At 45.3% G+C, this 17737-nt stretch overlaps 1 protein-coding gene across 5 annotated transcripts in view; it reads left to right on the plus strand.

Moving 5' to 3' along the window:
* Window positions 1–5594: 5594 nt before the first annotated feature.
* Window positions 5595–17737, plus strand: part of LOC134557797 (hepatocyte nuclear factor 4-beta-like) — a 61383-nt gene continuing 49240 nt past the window's right edge. For 4 of the 5 annotated variants that reach the window (XM_063411051.1, XM_063411052.1, XM_063411050.1 and 1 more), the window contains exons 1-2: window positions 5595–6331; window positions 9731–15437. The gene's annotated coding sequence lies outside the window, so the exon portion shown is untranslated. The remainder of the gene's footprint in view (window positions 6332–9730; window positions 15438–17737) is intronic. The other variant, XM_063411055.1, reaches the window with a different exon arrangement.

Here is a 17737-nt window from a genome sequence, read left to right on the forward strand (position 1 = left end):
TTGGAGCCTTGGGAAAAACAATCATTCATCCTTGCTGCAATCAGGTAGGCTCAGATAAAATAAAAATGGGATAGATACTCTTCTGTAGACTAAGAAACTCTTCTTACTGAGCTGAATTTTTTTTTTTCCTTGATTTCAAGCACAAAATTTAGATTGGAGCTTGGATTTTCCCTAAGCCTGGAGTGTGTTTGGATCCTTGGCTTAGTTCATGCCTACATCCTGATTCTGTTTTAATTTAAGGCAGAAAGAGGAGAATACGTTTTTAGTGCCAGATAACCAATTTATATTAATTATCTCTAATGAAAATAAGGATCAAGAGAAAGAAGGAAAACCAACGTAGGCTCTCACCAAACTCAGCCCTTTTAATTGAACCCCAACCTCAACCCAAATCACCTCTGGGCTGTTGCTTTGGCCTGGAGGAGCTGGGGTGCCCACCCAGCAGGTTTAAGTCAGCTGAGGAGCAGTAATTTGTCCCACAGCCCATTCTCCAGCCCAGGAGCTCATTTCTGTGGGATTTTGGGGAGGCTCAGCTGTCGTGTGAAGCGTTGGCCCACGAGAGGCTCACAAAGGTGGCCAGGTTGGGACCTGTGACTCCAAACCCTCCTGAAGCTGTGGGGTTCTGAGGGCTGGATATGGTGTGGGAATTAGTCACAGCTTCCTGTGCCTGGGTGTTCCTCCCTGAGCACATGGGGACCTTTGATCTGACCCAGTCCATCCCTCCCCTGCTCCTGGAGTCTGTTCACCTCTATTTTAGCCCAGGTGAGCTCATAGGGCTTGACCAAACTGAAATGGAAATATATTTTTTTCTTTTCAGTGTAGACATAACATCAGGAACCCTTGTTCAAACAAAACCCTCCAGGAGTGACTGCAATTAAACCAAGAAAGGACATGGGGCTGATCTTTATTTTTGAGCTCTTGCCTCTACAGTGATTCAGGCTGGCTTGGCTAATAAAAATAAATCCCTCCCTTCTTGCCATAAATCAGCATATTCTGGTTTTTGTCCTCAGGAAGAGCTTGTCTGTTCTATTGCCAGTGTTGTTCCCATTTCTTTGTCCCAGTTCTAGGACTGGATTATCTTCAGGTACAGGCTGCTGCCTCCTGGTCCTTTTTACAGCTTTCAGAAGGCTGAGGACACCTTTGTGAGGCATCTCCTTCCTGTCTCTTCTCCAAGCAAGCTGTCCTCCACATGAGCTGAGCTGCAGAAGGGTTTGTCCTGGATATTTGGTGGGTTTTTCCTGAATTTCCTGAAATGTGGGATGGCTGGGACACGTGGATGTCCTTTGGGGATGTCCTTTGGTGCAGGAACACCACCAGTGCTGCCTGCATTCGTGCCCAGACCACCCAGATTCCCCCCTGAGGTTCCTTCTCCCTTTTCAAACCCTTCTCCATGTCCATGTTCCCTTTCCCCAGCCTCCATCCCTTCCCAGCACCCAGTGTCTGGTTTTAAGGTTTTATCCATCTAAAACACCTTCTTCTGCTAAGGTTACAACAGACAATATTTCCCTCTGCAAACTCAGTGTCAGGACACCAGGGATGCTCATTCCAAATTTCTGTCAAAATTATGCATATTAGAATATCCAAATTTTGGGGCTGCTGTTGCCGAAATTTGGAATCCAGGTGTAGAAGACTTCAGGTTCTTCCTCTCTGAGAAGGATGTTTTTCCTTTGGTTTTTTTTTTAAATTATTTTCCCCCCCTGTTGGATGTCATCTGTCTGAAGGCTTTAGAAAGAATCCACAGGAGTTGCACAATTTCAGCAACCGGTGCAATAAATTAAATAAAGAAGGTGTGTGGTTTTGATAGGGAGAAAACAAGTATGAGCAGAACAGCCCCACTGGTAAACAGAGGCCTTAAGGAGCTTATCCAGAGAAATCCATAAAAAAATAAATTTATTTCCAGGCCAGGCTCAGAGTTGCATCAAATACAACTGAAAAAATTCTCAGTTTTCCTCCATGGCTTTATGAACAGGTTCCCCACTAATGCTACGTTTCAGGAATGCACATAAATGCACATTTCAATATGGTTAAATACAAAACAATGAGAAAAATTATTTAAAGTCCCACCAAAATCACACAGGATATTTGAGGCTGGAGGGAATCTCTGCTCAAAGCAGGGTTTACAAGAGCAGGTTCCTCAGGAGCAATTTAGGTGTTGATTTTATTTAATTTTTTTTTTCTGATTGTGACTTCAGTTTTTCTGTTGTATTTCTGAGGACACCAGGGAAATTGTGTTTTGCCCCTTTCATTTTGAGTTGCCAGGTCTGTGTCTAGTGCAGTTACAGTTCTGATGATTCTCAGGCTCTCTGCCTTATTTTGAGATGACAGCAACCCTGACACTGCAATAACACTGGGGAATGAATCACCATGAAAAAACCAGCATATTCCTGACTTCTGAATATTTTGAGTCCACCAATGGAGGCTTCATTTCGAATTTCAGTTAATTTTGTCCCCCTAGGAACAGCAGTCAGTGCTGGTGCCTCTATGGAATGCAGCTGCCAGTGGGAACTGATGATGCTGTGGCCATGCAGGAGTCAGCACTGAGAGGAGCCACTCAGCTCTGCTCAAATGCTGCAGCAAAGCCGTAGAAAGGCTCTGAAATTTCCTTTTCTGGAGATTTTCAAAGCTTGGCTGGACGAGGCTGTGAAGAACCTGATGTAATTAATTCTTGTGGAAGGTGTCCCTGCCCATGGAAGGAGGTTGGACCTAGAGGATCTCCTTCCAGCCCCAACGATTCTGTGATTCCATGAATTTAGAAGATTCCATGAGTTTGGAAGCCCTGTTGCAGTCAGAGTTGGTCCCACCAGAGCCTCATTAGAGCCCACACTGTCCTGTGACTCTCGACCTCTTCCAGCTGGGGCTCGGAGGATCTTGTCAGCCATATGGTCTCACACCTCCTCCTCAGTCTAAGATTGCCTAAAACCTGATTTTTTTCCCCCAGGATTCTTTTTCTGTTTGAAAGGATCTGCTGGCATTTATCTCCTGAGAGAAGGCAGGCAGGCTGCTGGACAGGGTTGAAGGAGCAGAGCATAAACTCCAGATGAGTGTCTAGCCTGGCTCAAGGGGCCATCAGGTGTGAGGCTTGGATGGAGATTTGTGGAGTTTGACGCCTTGCCCAGACAGAGCTGGAGTTCAATCCCTGAAGGCACGTCCGGCCAGACACAGCCTTTGTGTCGGGTCCTGGAACAGGAACACCCTGAGATTTCTATCACAACCACAGCAGGTTTGGCTTCACAGGTCCCTTCACTTCTTCCTGGCCCCTGCTGCTGATAAATGGCTCCAGCTCCTGTGCTTGCAGAGCTGTTTGCTGGTGCCTGCAGGCGTTCAGATCCACCTGAGGTGATTTTTGCCTTTTGGCCTGGGTGGTGCAGCCCCTGGGATGGAAAGCTGTGCTCTGTGAGCTTGGCAGGAGCCAGATTTATTTGAGTCTGCACCTTTGCTCATTAGAAAAAGCCTGAGGTGGAGTGGGTGTATCTTAGCAATGGCATCAAGGGTATTTATCTGGAGACAGGTTGGGATTGAGAGTGTCACTTTGGGCTGTTATAAATTGAGCTGTTTTCTATTTGCCTGGTTATTTATGCTGTGATGGTATCGCAGCAGTGAAATCCACTGCTCTGGCAGGATCAGCCCCTGATCCCTCTGGTGTGGGGCCAAAATCTCCTCCGTCACTGATGCTCCAGAGCTGTCACTGATGCTCCAGAGTGTCACTGATGCTCCAGAGTGTCACTGCAGTGTCCCTCCTATAATTTTCACAGCAACAGCAGTGACCAGACAGCCTGGGGTGACCCCCAGAATGGTGGCGGCAAAAATATTCAGATTATTTTATCTGTGCCAAATCCCAGACTGATCCATCGTCCTCCAGAGAGCAGTGAGACCACCCCAAGAGTGGGGGACAGCCCCCACCCTCCTCCTGCAGCACATCTGAGGGGGCTGCTGGCCTCCTGCCTGCTGCAGAGCTGCTTCCATCAGGAAAGCGGGTTGGTAGCAAAATATGTCTGTTTTTAAAGGCCTGGAGAGGCCAGAATAATCCAAACTCAGGCTTGGCAAGGCACAGCATTGCAGCACATTCCTTCTCCACTGTAACTCCAGGCTGGGGCTGTGCAGACAGATGATACTGGCAAGGCAGCAGCAGTTGAGTTTGTGTTTTTTGGAGGGGGGGGATAAAGATTATTGCACCAACTGTAAACTCAGGGTGGGGGAGTTTCAGGAGAGCAAAAAAAATGTCCTGAGTTGTGCCAGGAATTAATATCCCAGTTCTTGTAAGAAATACAGTATTGTCCTCCCAGTATAGCCAGGGCCGGATAGTTCCCTCTGTTCTGAAAAGAACAATCTCTCTCAGGCAGCACATCCCAGCAGACTTGGATGGTTTTGCTCTTAGGTACAGGTGTCCTGACTCTGCTCCTGACTCCACAGGGTGGAAGCAGTCCAGGGCTGAAGGGAGCATCACTCCCCAGCAGCTCAGAGCAGCTGCTGGAGAAATGATCAGAAGGGAGAGTCAGCATTCCCTGGGACAACGGCATCGAGGTATTTCCTAGGATTTTGTTTCGTTTCTGGAAAGCTTGAGTGTGTCCTGTGTGTTGGTTTTTAAATGGATTTTCACTTCAGTCTGAGGGGAATGGGCTGGCTCTGATTAATTAAAATGAGGGGCATGGGAACTTTAAAGCTAAAAAGTGTGAGTGCAGGGGAGGGAAAAGAGGGGTGGTTAATGCTGAGTCCTGTTTTCTGCACACCAGTCACTGATCAACCACAGCTGTATCTGTGCAGGCTTTGACAGTGATTGCAGGGGGACAGGGCAGCACTTCTCCCTCACAGCTCCCTCATATTTTCGTATAAATCCTTTGTTTTGTAAAGCCGCCTTGCTTTCCATGATCCTTCCAAAATAATTTTTTCTGCTGATCTTCAACTGGTTGTTGGAGCCTTGAGGTGGCTTTTTGTGGGCTCAGAGTTGCAAGGTGCTCCTAGTCCCACTCAAACCAACCAAAAATGTTTGGGAGAATCTTGGCTAGGATCTGCTTAGGTCTGGACAAATGTGCCCTTAAACATGACTGGTTTAAGTGTCTGCAAACCAGAATAATCCTGGCTGCAGCACCTCCCCAGGATATGGAGGAGGAATGTATGGACTGTGAGTTAAGAACCCAAAAATGTCCTCCTGGATTCTCTATGGCGATTCAGTTACCATAAACAGTAATTAAAATATCACTGGGCTCCCCACTGGCACGAGGAGCATTACAGGCTGTTATGTTTTCCACGGGCAAACAGCCAAGCTCAGGCCAGAGTCAGTCTTGATGTCTTTTATTCTGTGCAAAGGGAATCACAAACCTGGGGCTTTCCCTCAAAGCCCTGCAGTGGGCTCTCCCAAGGAATTCCTCACTAAATCTGGGATTCCTGCAGCTCTGGAGCATTCAGGAGGATCCAGATGAGGCAGACCAGTGACAGCCCACCCAGCCCTTGGGACACATCTCTGCAGCCTCCCTCATACCCAGCAAAGCCTACTTAAAAGTTTACTGAAATAAACTTCTTATTTAAATTTACTTCTTAAAGAGCTTACTTAATTTTTTCTTACTTTAATAACTTATTTAAATTTTTCTCTTCTCTTACTTGTGCAAGGAGGGCTGTTCCCGTGCAAATGTCCTGCTACACAACCCAACTCTGACCTGCTGAAGTGACCTCAGGAGCTTTGAGTTGAGAAAGAAGGAGGAAAAATGTGACCAAGATTTTTTTTTTTTCTGAAAAGAACAGAAAGAAAACAAAGGGAAAAAATCAAAAGATGCAGCCAAGACTTCAGTGATAAAATGGAGCAGAGGAGACTTGGAATGTGGTACAGGACATGGTGTGCTGGAATCAGGAGCTGCTCCTCAGAGATGAGTGTTTGCTGCCCTGATGTCCAAATGTCAAAGCTCTGTGTCAGCCAGGGGCAGGAATCCCTCCTGGAGAGGGAGGGACGGGATGTGACGTGCAGGCAGCAGGGGAGAGTGCAAGGAGCCTGGACAGGGAGATCCACTGACCTTCCACTCAGATTTTTGGCAGCTGTTGTTTCTGCCTTTGCCTCTGGATCCCTGCCCTTCTCTTCCTCACTTTATCCTAGGATTTCCTGGGCCTTGGGAGCAGAATTGTTGTCACTCTGGGTGATCGTGCCAGCTCATTTCTAGGGCCTGCTGAGGGTCTCCTTTTGTACCAAGCAAAGGACCACAGACCCATTTGTCTCCTCTCCACCCAGGCTCTTTCAGCACCCTGGGAAGCAGTCATGGGGACACTCCTCTGTTTTCTCCCGTGGATGAAGGCTGGGAAGGGTTTGTCTGCAGTTCCAGGCTGGGAAGCCCATCAGCAAGGGATGAAGGTAACATCTGCTGCTGCTCCCCTTGTCCAGCAGAGACCTTGGGCACCAGCCTTGGGCTTTAGGGTCACACAGCTATCCCTGTTCACTCAGGGCTCACAAAGGCCTTATTGCCCACCCAGGAATTCCAAATTTCTGCTCTATTTGTCAGACCTCTCCCTAACACTAAAGTCGTCCGGGCTGCCCAGTGGCAGCAGTGTCTGACTTAATCTGGAGATGCTCAGCAAAATTTATTTCATGTGTCACGTGTTCATAACAGGTCAGGCTTTAGCAGCTCTTGGGTTGCCTCAACACAAGCATGAGTGTTTGTTTTTGGCCCTGGGATGAGCTTACTCACAGTTTTTGTGCTGTCTGATGAAGGTTTCTGTGCTGCTCTGTGGCCTGTGAGCCTGGCTTTGGCAACAATATGATAATGAGATGACAGAAGAGGTTTCTGTTTGCTTGGGAGATGATGATGATGGGAAAGCAGCAGGCTGCAAGCTACAGATCAGGGTAGGAGTAAGGAAAGGCTTAAACCCAGCCCAGACTTCACTCAGAGTAGAAGTAAAGAAAGGCTTAAACCTAGCCCAGACTTCACTCAGAGTAGAAGTAAAGAAAGGCTTAAACCTAGCCCAGACTTCACTCAGAGTAAGAGTAAGGAAAGGCTTAAACCCAGCCCAGACTTCACTCAGAGTAAGAGTAAGGAAAGGCTTAAACCCAGCCCAGACTTCACTCAGAGTAGGAGTAAGGAAAGGCTTAAACCCAGCCCAGACTTCACTCAGAGCAGGAGTAAGGAAAGGCTTAAACCCAGCTCAGCTCAGACTTCACTCAGAGCAGGAGTAAGGAAAAGCCTAAACCCAGCCCAGCCTTCACTCCCGTTCTGCAGGGAGCAGAGGCAAACCCAGGGTTCCCTTGCAAAGCCACCCCTGGGCAGGGTCCCAGCAGGATGGAGGAAGGTGTCAGCAGCCTGTGCAAATCTAGGCCACATCAGCCATGAAAGCTGAGCCTTAGCAAAACCCTGACATTCATTCTGAAGAGTGTGTTTGGTGTCTGGCCAAGCAGCTTTTCTCCTTGCTCAAACTTTTCCACTACAACTGGCCGAGCTGCAGCAGTGGGGATTGCACAATGCTGCATCCCAAGGCTCCAAAAAACAGGGAAAAGGCACAGAGCAATTCCAGATTGCAGTAAGAATTAAGATGAAACTGTTCAATAATACAAATATATGGCATGAATTACTCCAGGTGTAAGGACTGTGGTTCAGTACTTCAAGAATTATCAGGAAAACCAAGGAGCTGCCAGAGATATCAGGGAAAAGATGATCCTTGGTTTGTTTCACAAACTGCTCTTATTTTGTGTTTCTTCAGTGGGCAGGAGGATCTTTCCCCCACTGCTCTCTGCAGCCTTTTCTTGGTGAATGATTAGAGATTAAGAGACCTCCTGTAGGTCTGTGCTGGGCAATTTGTTGGCTGGTTTGTATTGCAGGGAAATTTAGGTGAGATAAACCTCTGGGCCCTTGTAATTTGGAAGGACCATGACCCCAAATCCTTGGCACAATAGTAAAACCAAAAGAACAATTTTTATTAGTTTTTAAAGAGTAATTTAATGATTTAATTTTGATCATGCTTGTCCGTACTCAGCAGACACGGCAAAAATTCAGGTAGACACCCAAATCTTCATCTCTCTCCTTTATCCTCCCCAGCTGGTTTTCATCTGGTGGCAGAAAGACAATAATTGTCTTTTGGGAGATGAAGAAAGAGAAACTAACACCAAGGAGATAATTACAGCGGGGTTATGGAGGCCAGAAGAACATCTTAAAGTAATAAGGAGAATGGGGGGATGCATTAATTGAATCAACAAAAGATTTGCAGGAGAGGAGGAATTCTCTGTTTCAATATTGAGCTTTATTCTCTCCCCAAAACTTAAACCAGTGATGCTCCTGCTGTAACTCACTTGCTGTGGCAGGTTTTGTATTGGCTTTCAGATTACAGAGTTTTCGTTGCTGAATTTACAGAAAATAGTGTGGGGATTTTACTGCTGAGAGCTGGTGCAGGGAGAGAGAAATAAAAGAAAGGAGTTCTGTGCAAAATTTTGCAAGAATATACAGCTGAAGAGCATTTGATTTAAGTTTCAGATGTGTAATGCTCTCCCCAAGTTCCCTACCATAAATTTCAAGCTGATCTTATAGTTTTGATGATATACTTTTTATGATGCATTTCATGCCTCATTTCCAGGCAGATTTACAGCCCTTACACAATGCTGGATGAGTGACTCCACATGCTTCATGTCAACAAGTTCTTTTCCTTTTTTTTTTTTTTCTTTAAATCCCCCTGAAACTCCTGCTGGTTAAAATTAAGCCATGTTGCAGTCAGAGTGCATTTACTCTTGTCCTTTTTGATCTGCTTTTGGTCATCATTTGGTGAAAATGGCCCCAAGAGCTTTGACTTTACAGATTGATGGCACTAAACAAGGGCTGGCATCCCTATTAATTCCAAAATTGAAACTAAGACTTTCTTATATGTGTAGATATTTTTTTTTTTGACCACCTGAGTTTTGACGTGATTAAAGGCTGAGGTGAAGCCTATCCTACACCTACAAGGTGCCTTTTCCAAAATAATCTCACCCACAGAAACAGAGAGAGATCAGTGTCACCTTTTACAGGCTTACAGATGTGAAAATATCTCCAAATGCAGAGCAGCCAACAACAACTTAGCACAAATCATGAGCTGTTGGGAAGAAAAATACCCTTACACTGGGCTTGGAATAAATGCTGTGGCTTGGAGACGAGCATGGATTTTGCCCAAATGTCCTGGCTGATGCTTTGCCTCTGATGGGTCCCATCACCAACCTTGTACCACCCCAAAGCCTTGCACCTGTCAAAGGCAGCAACAATAAGCAAAACACCCTATTTATTTCTATTTATTTCTATTTATTTCTATTTATTTCTATTTATTTCTATTTATTTCTATTTATTTCTATTTATTTCTATTTATTTCTATTTATTTCTATTTATTTCCATTTATTTCTATTTATTTCTATTTATTTCTATTTATTTCTATTTATTTCTGAATAAACATGAGTATACTTATATTTGTACTGATATCGATGTAGAAATATTTATATTTATATTTATATTTATATTTATATTTATATTTATATTTATATTTATATTTATATTTATATTTATATTTATATTTATATTTGTATTTATATTTATATTTATATTGGTATTTATATTTATATTGGTATTTATATTGGTATTTATATTGGTATATATATTGGTATTTATATTGGTATTGGTATAATATATAAAATTTTTATTCTTATTCTTATTCTTATTCTTATTCTTATTCTTATTCTTATTCTTATTCTTATTTTTATATAAAAATTTATATATTTATATTTATGATTTCCCAAACCCTCAAGAGCTTAAAGGTTTGACTGAGGCTGCAGGACAGGGCTGCCTTGGCAAATTCACAGACGTGGGGCAGGAGGGATCTGCAGAAGCAGAAGCAGGAGGAATCTGCCCAGGATGTCACATCACAGCAGGATGGAAACACAAGGTACCTGACTCACACAGGATGTGGCTTTTTTTTGCCAGCTTGCCCTGAAATACGGAAATTTAGACCATTAATCCCTAAAGGGGAAGAAGTGTGGGGTGTTGCAAGGCTGATGTCGGTGCCCACAGCGCCAGGAGAGGAGAGGCTGAATCACAGGAGGAAGGGATGATGCTGGCATCATCCAGGCTGGTTATCCCCGGGGGTTTCACAGCCTGGGGACACAGTGACACATCTCCTGTCACCCTGCTGAGGTGATCAGTCCCTGCTGGGTCCGGCAGCCCTGGTGGCTGGGGGACACTGCCTGGTTCCACCTCCTTTGTCCTGGGAGCTGCTCTTGTTCCCCAAACCAGGGGGCAGCAGCCGTGGAGGGGCTCTGTGCCCGGGCTGGCACAAGCACCCAGTGCCCACCACACCCTGCCCAGCGTGGGGATGCTCCCTGCTCCCACAGCAGCCTGTGGCAGGGCCAGGAGCTGCTGCTCTCCAGAGCTGCTTCAGGAGCAGAGATTTATTTACGTGTTTGACAGCAGGAAAGCTGCTCCAGCAGCTCCTGCTGGCACTGGGGGCTGCTCTTCCTCAGCTGCTTTTCCAGTCCCACACGTTTGGCTCTGGGGATCAAGGGGGAGCAGGGAAGAGCCTCTGCTCAAGGACAGAACATCTTGTTAAAATATTTTCTCTCTGTAAAAACGACAGTGACTTCCTTCAGACCTCTGCCCGACGGCTCATGAAGAAAAGCTGGGAACAGATTCCTCATGTGCAGCACATTTCTCTTTACAACCTGATAAGCAGTTTATGGGTTTTCTTTAGGCAGAACTGATTTATCTCACACCTCCCTCCACTCCCAGAAGAGCGTTGTCTTCTCTTTTTTATTTCTTTAAGCCTGGCCTTTCCACATTGTTCCTTTTAGCAGCCCAAACACTGCCTGGGCATCCTCTCACTGCTTTGCACCCAGTGACTGCAATTAGGAGCAGTTTTATTGTCTCCTCTGGTCCTGGTGTTGCTTTGATGATGGGGCTTTAAGCAGCAAAGAAAAGCCCAGCCAGATATTCCCAAAATTGGATTTTAGACCTTTTATTCTCCGTGTCACAAAGAACCAAGTGCTTGATCAGTCCCTTTTTGTTCTCCTGTGGGATGTGGCATCTTTCCACAAGCGAGTTTAGCCTGTTGTGGAGTGGCTGGAAAAGGTGCTGTGGGGACAGTTCACATACTAAAATTCAAAAAGAGAGGAATTATGACAATTTCTATAGTCAAAAAAACCACTGAACTGTGGGTCAGAAATATCACTGATCCCACTCCCCCGGTGTCATCTGCAGTTCCTCACTGCTGCCCCCAGCCCCTCTGCTCTCCTTTGTCCTCTCACCTCTCCTCACATGGGATTTGCCAAAACCTTTTCCACAAGGGATTGTCAAAACCTGGGAAGGTTCTTTTGACACAGCTTGAAAAGAAAAGTTTCTTTGTTTTAATTTCTGTTTTCCAGCAAAGGTCCGACATCCTTTTCCACAGCAGGAAGAAAAGTTTTCAGTTCGTTTCCCTGACAGTTCTTATACCTTGTATATTCTCCTTTCCTTCCAATCCTCTCTTAACACCATTAGCAAATCTTCCCCGTCATGCTCTTCCCAGGAAGTGTTTGTTTGTTCATTGTTAATTCTCTTGTCTTTTTTTCCCCTAATCCAGTTAAAGCTGTAAATTCTTCAGGGTGAAGAAGACAGCTGCATTTTGAATTTCTCTTTGACATCATTGACTTTATCCGGGTTAGATCACCAAGAAAAAGGGCAGCAGAAGTATTGTCTGCTCCATGCAGCCTCACATTTAGAGAAACTTTGGGTTTCAGTGTTTTGCATTTTGAAGCAGGGGATGATTTAAGGACAGGATTATCTGGAGTTCCTCAGCCCTCTGCCACTCAGCTGTCCATCACCTCCAGAGGTTTCCTTGGCATTATTCCTTTGCAGCAAACAGTGGCCTCTCCCCAGCTGCCCAGAACCAACCAAATGCCCAAATGTGCTGAGACTCCTGTGGTTTGTCCCTCATCCAAGAAGCCTTTCTGAGGCACCTGAGGGAGCTGAAAATGCAAATGTAACGCTGAGCTGGCAGCAGCCTGCACTGGGCAGGATGAGCTCTCTGTAACAGACTCTCCTCTTTTCCTGCTGATCTCACGGACTCTGTCACAGCTTGTCATCCAGAAGTGATGCTCCAGAGAGCTCTGATGGCTGCAGCCTCCGAGATGTGTGGGGAAAATGGTCAAATTTGTGTGCAAAATGTGTGTGAGTGGAAGCAAGCCAGGAGTTATGGAAACAGGCAGGTTTTTATAAAATAATGATCTTTTCAGTGTCTGCTTCCCTGCAGGGATGGGGTTTGGCCATGGCAGGGGGACCTCTGTGCATGTTATCCAAGAGCTCACAGAATCCTAAACTTTGGGGTTTGTGAAAATCTTTACATTTTCGCTGTTTTCTGTTAGCTACACTGACAGAAAAAACCAATACAGAAGTCCAGCAGTAACGAAAGCAGAAGTGGTTTTGGTGTCTAGTTCAGCTAAGATAAATTTATTTCCTTCCAGTGGTGTTCCAGGAAAAGTGGCAGCAATGGCAGAGAGAAAGATAATTTTGCCTATTATTATGTGATGACAATCCTATTCCTTTCCTAGCACATCCTTAGTATTTCAAGCCTGCTTTTCCACACAGCTCTAGCAAGGATTGATTTTTTCCAACTGGAGGAATACATAAAATAACAGAGAGCTGCTGCACTCCATAGTGCCTCATGGCTGGTGGTCTGGCAGATGATCCATAGGAATACTTAGAGGAGAAGCATCTTGGAGAGCTTTAAAAGCCATTTTTAGAGATGAATATATGTGTGATTCCATCCACTCTTCTGACAAATAAACACTACCAGTGTCAGGAGGAGCAGTCCTGGTGAGGGGCAGCAGCAGCTCCTTCAAAAAAAGGGATCACAGCTGAAATCTGCATTTAAAACTCTGCCTGCCCTGCCCAGGGAAGAGGGCAAATGTTCTCAAGGAAAGGGATGTCACAGGAAAAGAAAACCCGGAGTGTTTCCTGCCCTCATGCCAAGTTTTTCTTTCTCTCCTGGGGAAAAGTTGACCTCTTTTCCTTGAGGGATGATGTGTAACCCCATAAAGAAGCTACAGACCTCTCATCCCTCAGCCACGTCAGACCAGACAAAGCCTTTGCTTTGTCTGTGCAGGTTTTGTCCAGGAGCAGATGAATTAACGAGCAGAATAATTAATTTCATGTTTGAATTTTTCGAATCGGCCAACGACGACTGTAAGCAATAACTGCATGAGTAACAGCACAAGAAAAGAGATACATTGTGGCGTCTGCTGCAAGCTGTATTTTTCTGGAAACAATGACTAATCCCTCTTTTCCAGCGGAGGATTTGATGTACATCCAGGCTGCGGGCGTGAATCAGCGCTGACAACCAACACGCTGCAGCTCCTCCTGCTCCTGGAGCTCCCTGCTCCCGCTCCTGGGCTGCAAGGATGGGAATTGCTTCCTCTGGTATCCCCTGAATTACTGCTGGGGAAGGGGAGGGCTCCTCAGGGCTGTCCCGTGGTGTCACCCCCCTGAGGGGTGGCAGGTGTCACCTGAGCCCCGCGTGGCTCTGTTTGCTCACCTGGTGGGACTGAGACACATCCTGGGCACCAAACCCGGGGTGGGCACTGCCCCTGTGCTGTGCTGCTGGTGCTGGTCACACCCCAGAAGTGCACACTGGAATTTTGTTGCAGGAATTACGTTGCAGGAATTATGTTGCAGGAATTATGTTGCAGGAATTTTGTTACAGGAATTACGTTGCAGTTCCGGGGAAATCGTCACCCTTCGTGCCCGTGATCCAGCGGGTTTGGAAGGAAGGCTGAGGCTGTGGTGACAAGTGTGGAGGGTTGCTCATGCAACAGCAATCCCATCTTCTAAACAACTCCAGGAGCAGCTGTGTTTCATAGAATTAACCTTGCTTCAACAGCCTCCCCAGCTGGAAGAGCCTGAGATTAGCCAGAAAAATAAAAATTACCTACAAAGAGGTGGGTCATGTCCAGCATCTGCCCTTTCAGCACCACATTCCCACAGGGAGAAAATCAGGGAGACAGCAGCTGCAGGAGGGTGAGCACAACCAGGAGCTGCTTTGGAAAGACACTTGCCAAAAAAGCCAGAGATTTTCACCATTATTAATGTCAATTCATGGGCCTTTACTTTTTCCTAAAGTCTATTTTTTGGCAAAAATCTATCAAGGACTTCATTTTCCAGTGGTTTGTCAGTATGAAAGGGGCCATTCCCACCCAGCCTGTTGTTCCCAGAGTAAATATGTTTTTAGGCACAGAGCAATATAATCCTACAGATTTGCAGAGGAGCTGCAAACCCTCCTGGCAGTGCCTGAGGCGACATAAAGGCTCTGTTCCCATCTCTCCTATTTATGGAAAACCAAAGGCCATTTATCTCCTCGATTCCCCCGAGATTTTCTATAGCTTAGTCAATAACCATGAATTACTGCTTGGTCGAGTTATTTTAGGGAAAATAGGATAGGATGGGAAGAGGATGTGCCTCAGCAAACAACCAGTGTCTCTAGCCTGGCTTCCAAATGGGGCCACAGTGAGGTCCTCTCCCCTTCCCTAAGATATCTCATTGCAAAAATTAGATTTTCATTTGAAACTTCTCTGATTAGAAGTGAGTTCAGAGTTTGCACTGCTCCTGGAAGGATTCCATTCACACCCTTAAACCTGCTGGTCCTGGAAAGTGCTGGATTGTCTCCACAATCTGGAATTTCAGCCAGAGGTGAGGGAATTCCCTGGGTACCCTCTGTGGCAGGAGGGGACCCAAATGGGGATGTTCAGAGGCAGGGAGAAGATGCAGGAACCCCCAACCACGGTGGCTGCTCAGTGTCCCTCAGCCCTGCCAGGCACAGGCACATTTTTTTTTGTTCCCGTAGACATTCTGTCATTGCAAAGCTTTTATGGAGCAATTCCAGCCATAAAGGACAAAAAAAAAAAAAAAAAAAAAAAAAAAAAAAAAAAAAAAAAAAAAAAAAAAAAAAATTTAAATATTTAAATCTTCCTTTGGACCAAGAGAAATTCCTTGTGGTTCAGCTGGTTAGACTTCAGCTCTGTGCTGGCAGAGGGCCCAGCTGGAGCAGTGCTGGGGGTGCATCCATGGCACTGGGACTTTCTGGAGTGTTCTGGTATCCCCCAAAATTCTCCAGGATCCCCCAGGGAACACCCCATGGTTTCATTCCTCTGCTGATGGTTGCTGCTGCTGCTCTCACGAGATTTGCCCATCACCAGTGGCGCTCTGATGACCCCAGAGCTGTTATTTAATTAATATTTACACGGCAATAAACACCCTCCTGTTTGTCTCTGCCCTCAGCACCTCGGTGTGTGGGGAGCTTTGTGTTTCTGAAGTGCTTTGGCAAAAGTGGAGGGTGAAGTGGAGTTATTTCTGGTTTTGTTTTAAAAAGAAACACCCTGAAAGGCAGGTTACTTGTTTATTTTGTTTTATTTCTAGGAGAAGGTGCTGAGGGATGTGTAAACCACTCTGCAGGATCATCCCAGGAAAGGAACTAAAGGAGCCAGAAATTAGGTACAATTCTTCCCTTATTATTTTTTGGTAATAATTATTTGTAGAAAATCAAGCTTCTAGATAAAATACTTTAGTTTTTGAGATGATACAATATTGTAAAATTAAGAAAAAAAAAATTCCCTTAATTGGAAAGTTCTAAGAAACAGGGAATGAAAGGACCTCCCTGATCTATTTCTTACAGAAGATTTTTCCCTACTCCATATCTGGACAGATGTTTTAAATTAAATTATGACTTCGAAAATGTAGTAATTTCTGCTGGGAATTTAGTAGTTCCTGGGTTTGCTGTCAAGAAGAGCTGTCTACTCTCCCTGTAGCTTCTCCAATTAGGCTGTAAGTTTGCAAGAAAGGATGTCAGTCTCAGATTTTTCTGCTCCATTGGGTGATTTCCCACTTTTTCAGGGCATCACTGTGGAGTTCTTGGGAGGTTTTTTCCTACTTTTGCTGTTCCCACTGCAAGTTTAGCTGGCATCTTCATGAAATCGTACTGCCAGACTCATGGTTTTTTCTTATTTGATCTTTTCTCATCTCAGTAGCTCAGTGAGTTGTTTCAGCTTTAGGATATCTGAAATCTTTATGACAATTGCTTTGTTAAACACGGATCAGGTTAAGAAAGAGTGACATGATTTGGGACAATTCTTTGTTTCCTAACCCCAAATTTGGTTTGTAGGGGATTCACCAAGAGGAAAGGTGTGCTGATCAGAGGTGAGGCGATGTTTGGTTGGACAGATACTCTTTAATTGTTTTTTTGAAGATACAAATGTGGATCATTCTCTAGGGAAATTATCTGTAAATAGGACATCTGCTGTGCCTTGAAGGTTTTGTCATTTTAGAGATGTTTGTAATTGAAAACAGATAAACTGAAGCCTACCTTTTGTATCTAACACAAAAGAAGTAGAAATCATCTCCCTGAGTACAATTACTGATGTAATTATAATAAATATTAATGACATTATAATGCCCCCTTGCTCAAGTTCTTACGCTGGCTCAGAGCCTTTGCCCTCCAGCTCTGCCTTGCACAGAATTTCTCAGATTCATTAAATTATTCCCATGTGTTCCAGGGGAATAACTGAGGGTTTGGAACTTATCTGGGGCAGCTGCTCTGTGCGTGGATCTTCCTTGGTGACTCCTGTTGCTGCTGGATGTCACTGCTGTCCTCATGCCCTGTGAATAGCAGAGGGCCAGGTAAATCAGCCCTTACTCTAATGCAAACTAAAGCCAGTTTGTTTCTTTTAAAAAGAGGCTTAAATTGCAGGTCTGGGCAGCTGGGCAGGGAGGAACTGGAAGAGAATCATTTGTGCCAATGTTGGCTCCTGAAAGATGCAGCAGACAGGAGGAGATTCACGTTTGGGTTTGAATCCTCTGCACCAAGACAGAAACCCAAGACTTGTGTGCTGTGATAAAATCCCATAACGTGCACGAATCCATCTTAAAAGAGCCTAAAGAGCTCTGAGGGTTTTTTTTTGCTGTTGCTCTGAGCAGTGTTAAAAATCTGCTGTGGTGCCTCAGCCCCAGAGACAGAAGAAATCTTGGCAATAAAAATGCTTCCTCCAGTGACACCTTCACCACGGGCACTGCTCAAGGGGCTGGGAGCTCACAGGAGAGCAGCTGCCTCTCACCATCACACAGGACACATCTCCCAGGCAGCTTTAGCACATGGAAACCACAAAATAAGAAAAAAAAGAAGAAGAAAAAAAGGCAAATCAGTGCTGAAGCATGACATTTCCACCTCCACACACAGGAAATAAGAATGGTTGAGTGGTGCTGGCAGGAAAGGGACTGAGCTCAGCTTTATGGTGTTGGGAAAGCAATAAACACCCATCCCTGAGCGGAGCTGGAGGTCACCTGGCTCCTCCTGCACTCCCACTGTGGTTCTCTTGATCCTGCCATCCCACGGAGGAGCTGGAATAACAAAGGTGTCCTGCAGTGGACAGGAGATTGCTGAGCCATGGGACTTGTTTTGTGTCCATAGCACAGCAAAAAGAGCCACCCTGTGCTCCAAAAAGCCCCTGAAACTTCCAGAGGAAATTCCAGAATGAGGGAATAGAGGTGGTCTGCTAGATGGGCTCCAAGCACAGTTAGGGCAATGGAAGGGGAAGGTTTTCATGGAAACTTTTCTTTTTCTACACCTGGAAGAGGAAAGGTTGCCTGCAGAGCACGGGCAGAATTTTGCTTGCAACTTGAAATTTTCATATTTCATAGAACCATAGAATAATTTGGGTTGTAAGGGACCTTAAAGGTCATCTAACTTCAACCTTGCCCAGATATTTCAGGTTTCATAGATGAATAAATAAAGGGCAGGT

Source organism: Prinia subflava, chromosome 13 (genome assembly GCF_021018805.1).
Source record: "Prinia subflava isolate CZ2003 ecotype Zambia chromosome 13, Cam_Psub_1.2, whole genome shotgun sequence".
In the NCBI taxonomy this organism is placed as follows: Eukaryota; Metazoa; Chordata; class Aves; order Passeriformes; family Cisticolidae; genus Prinia; species Prinia subflava.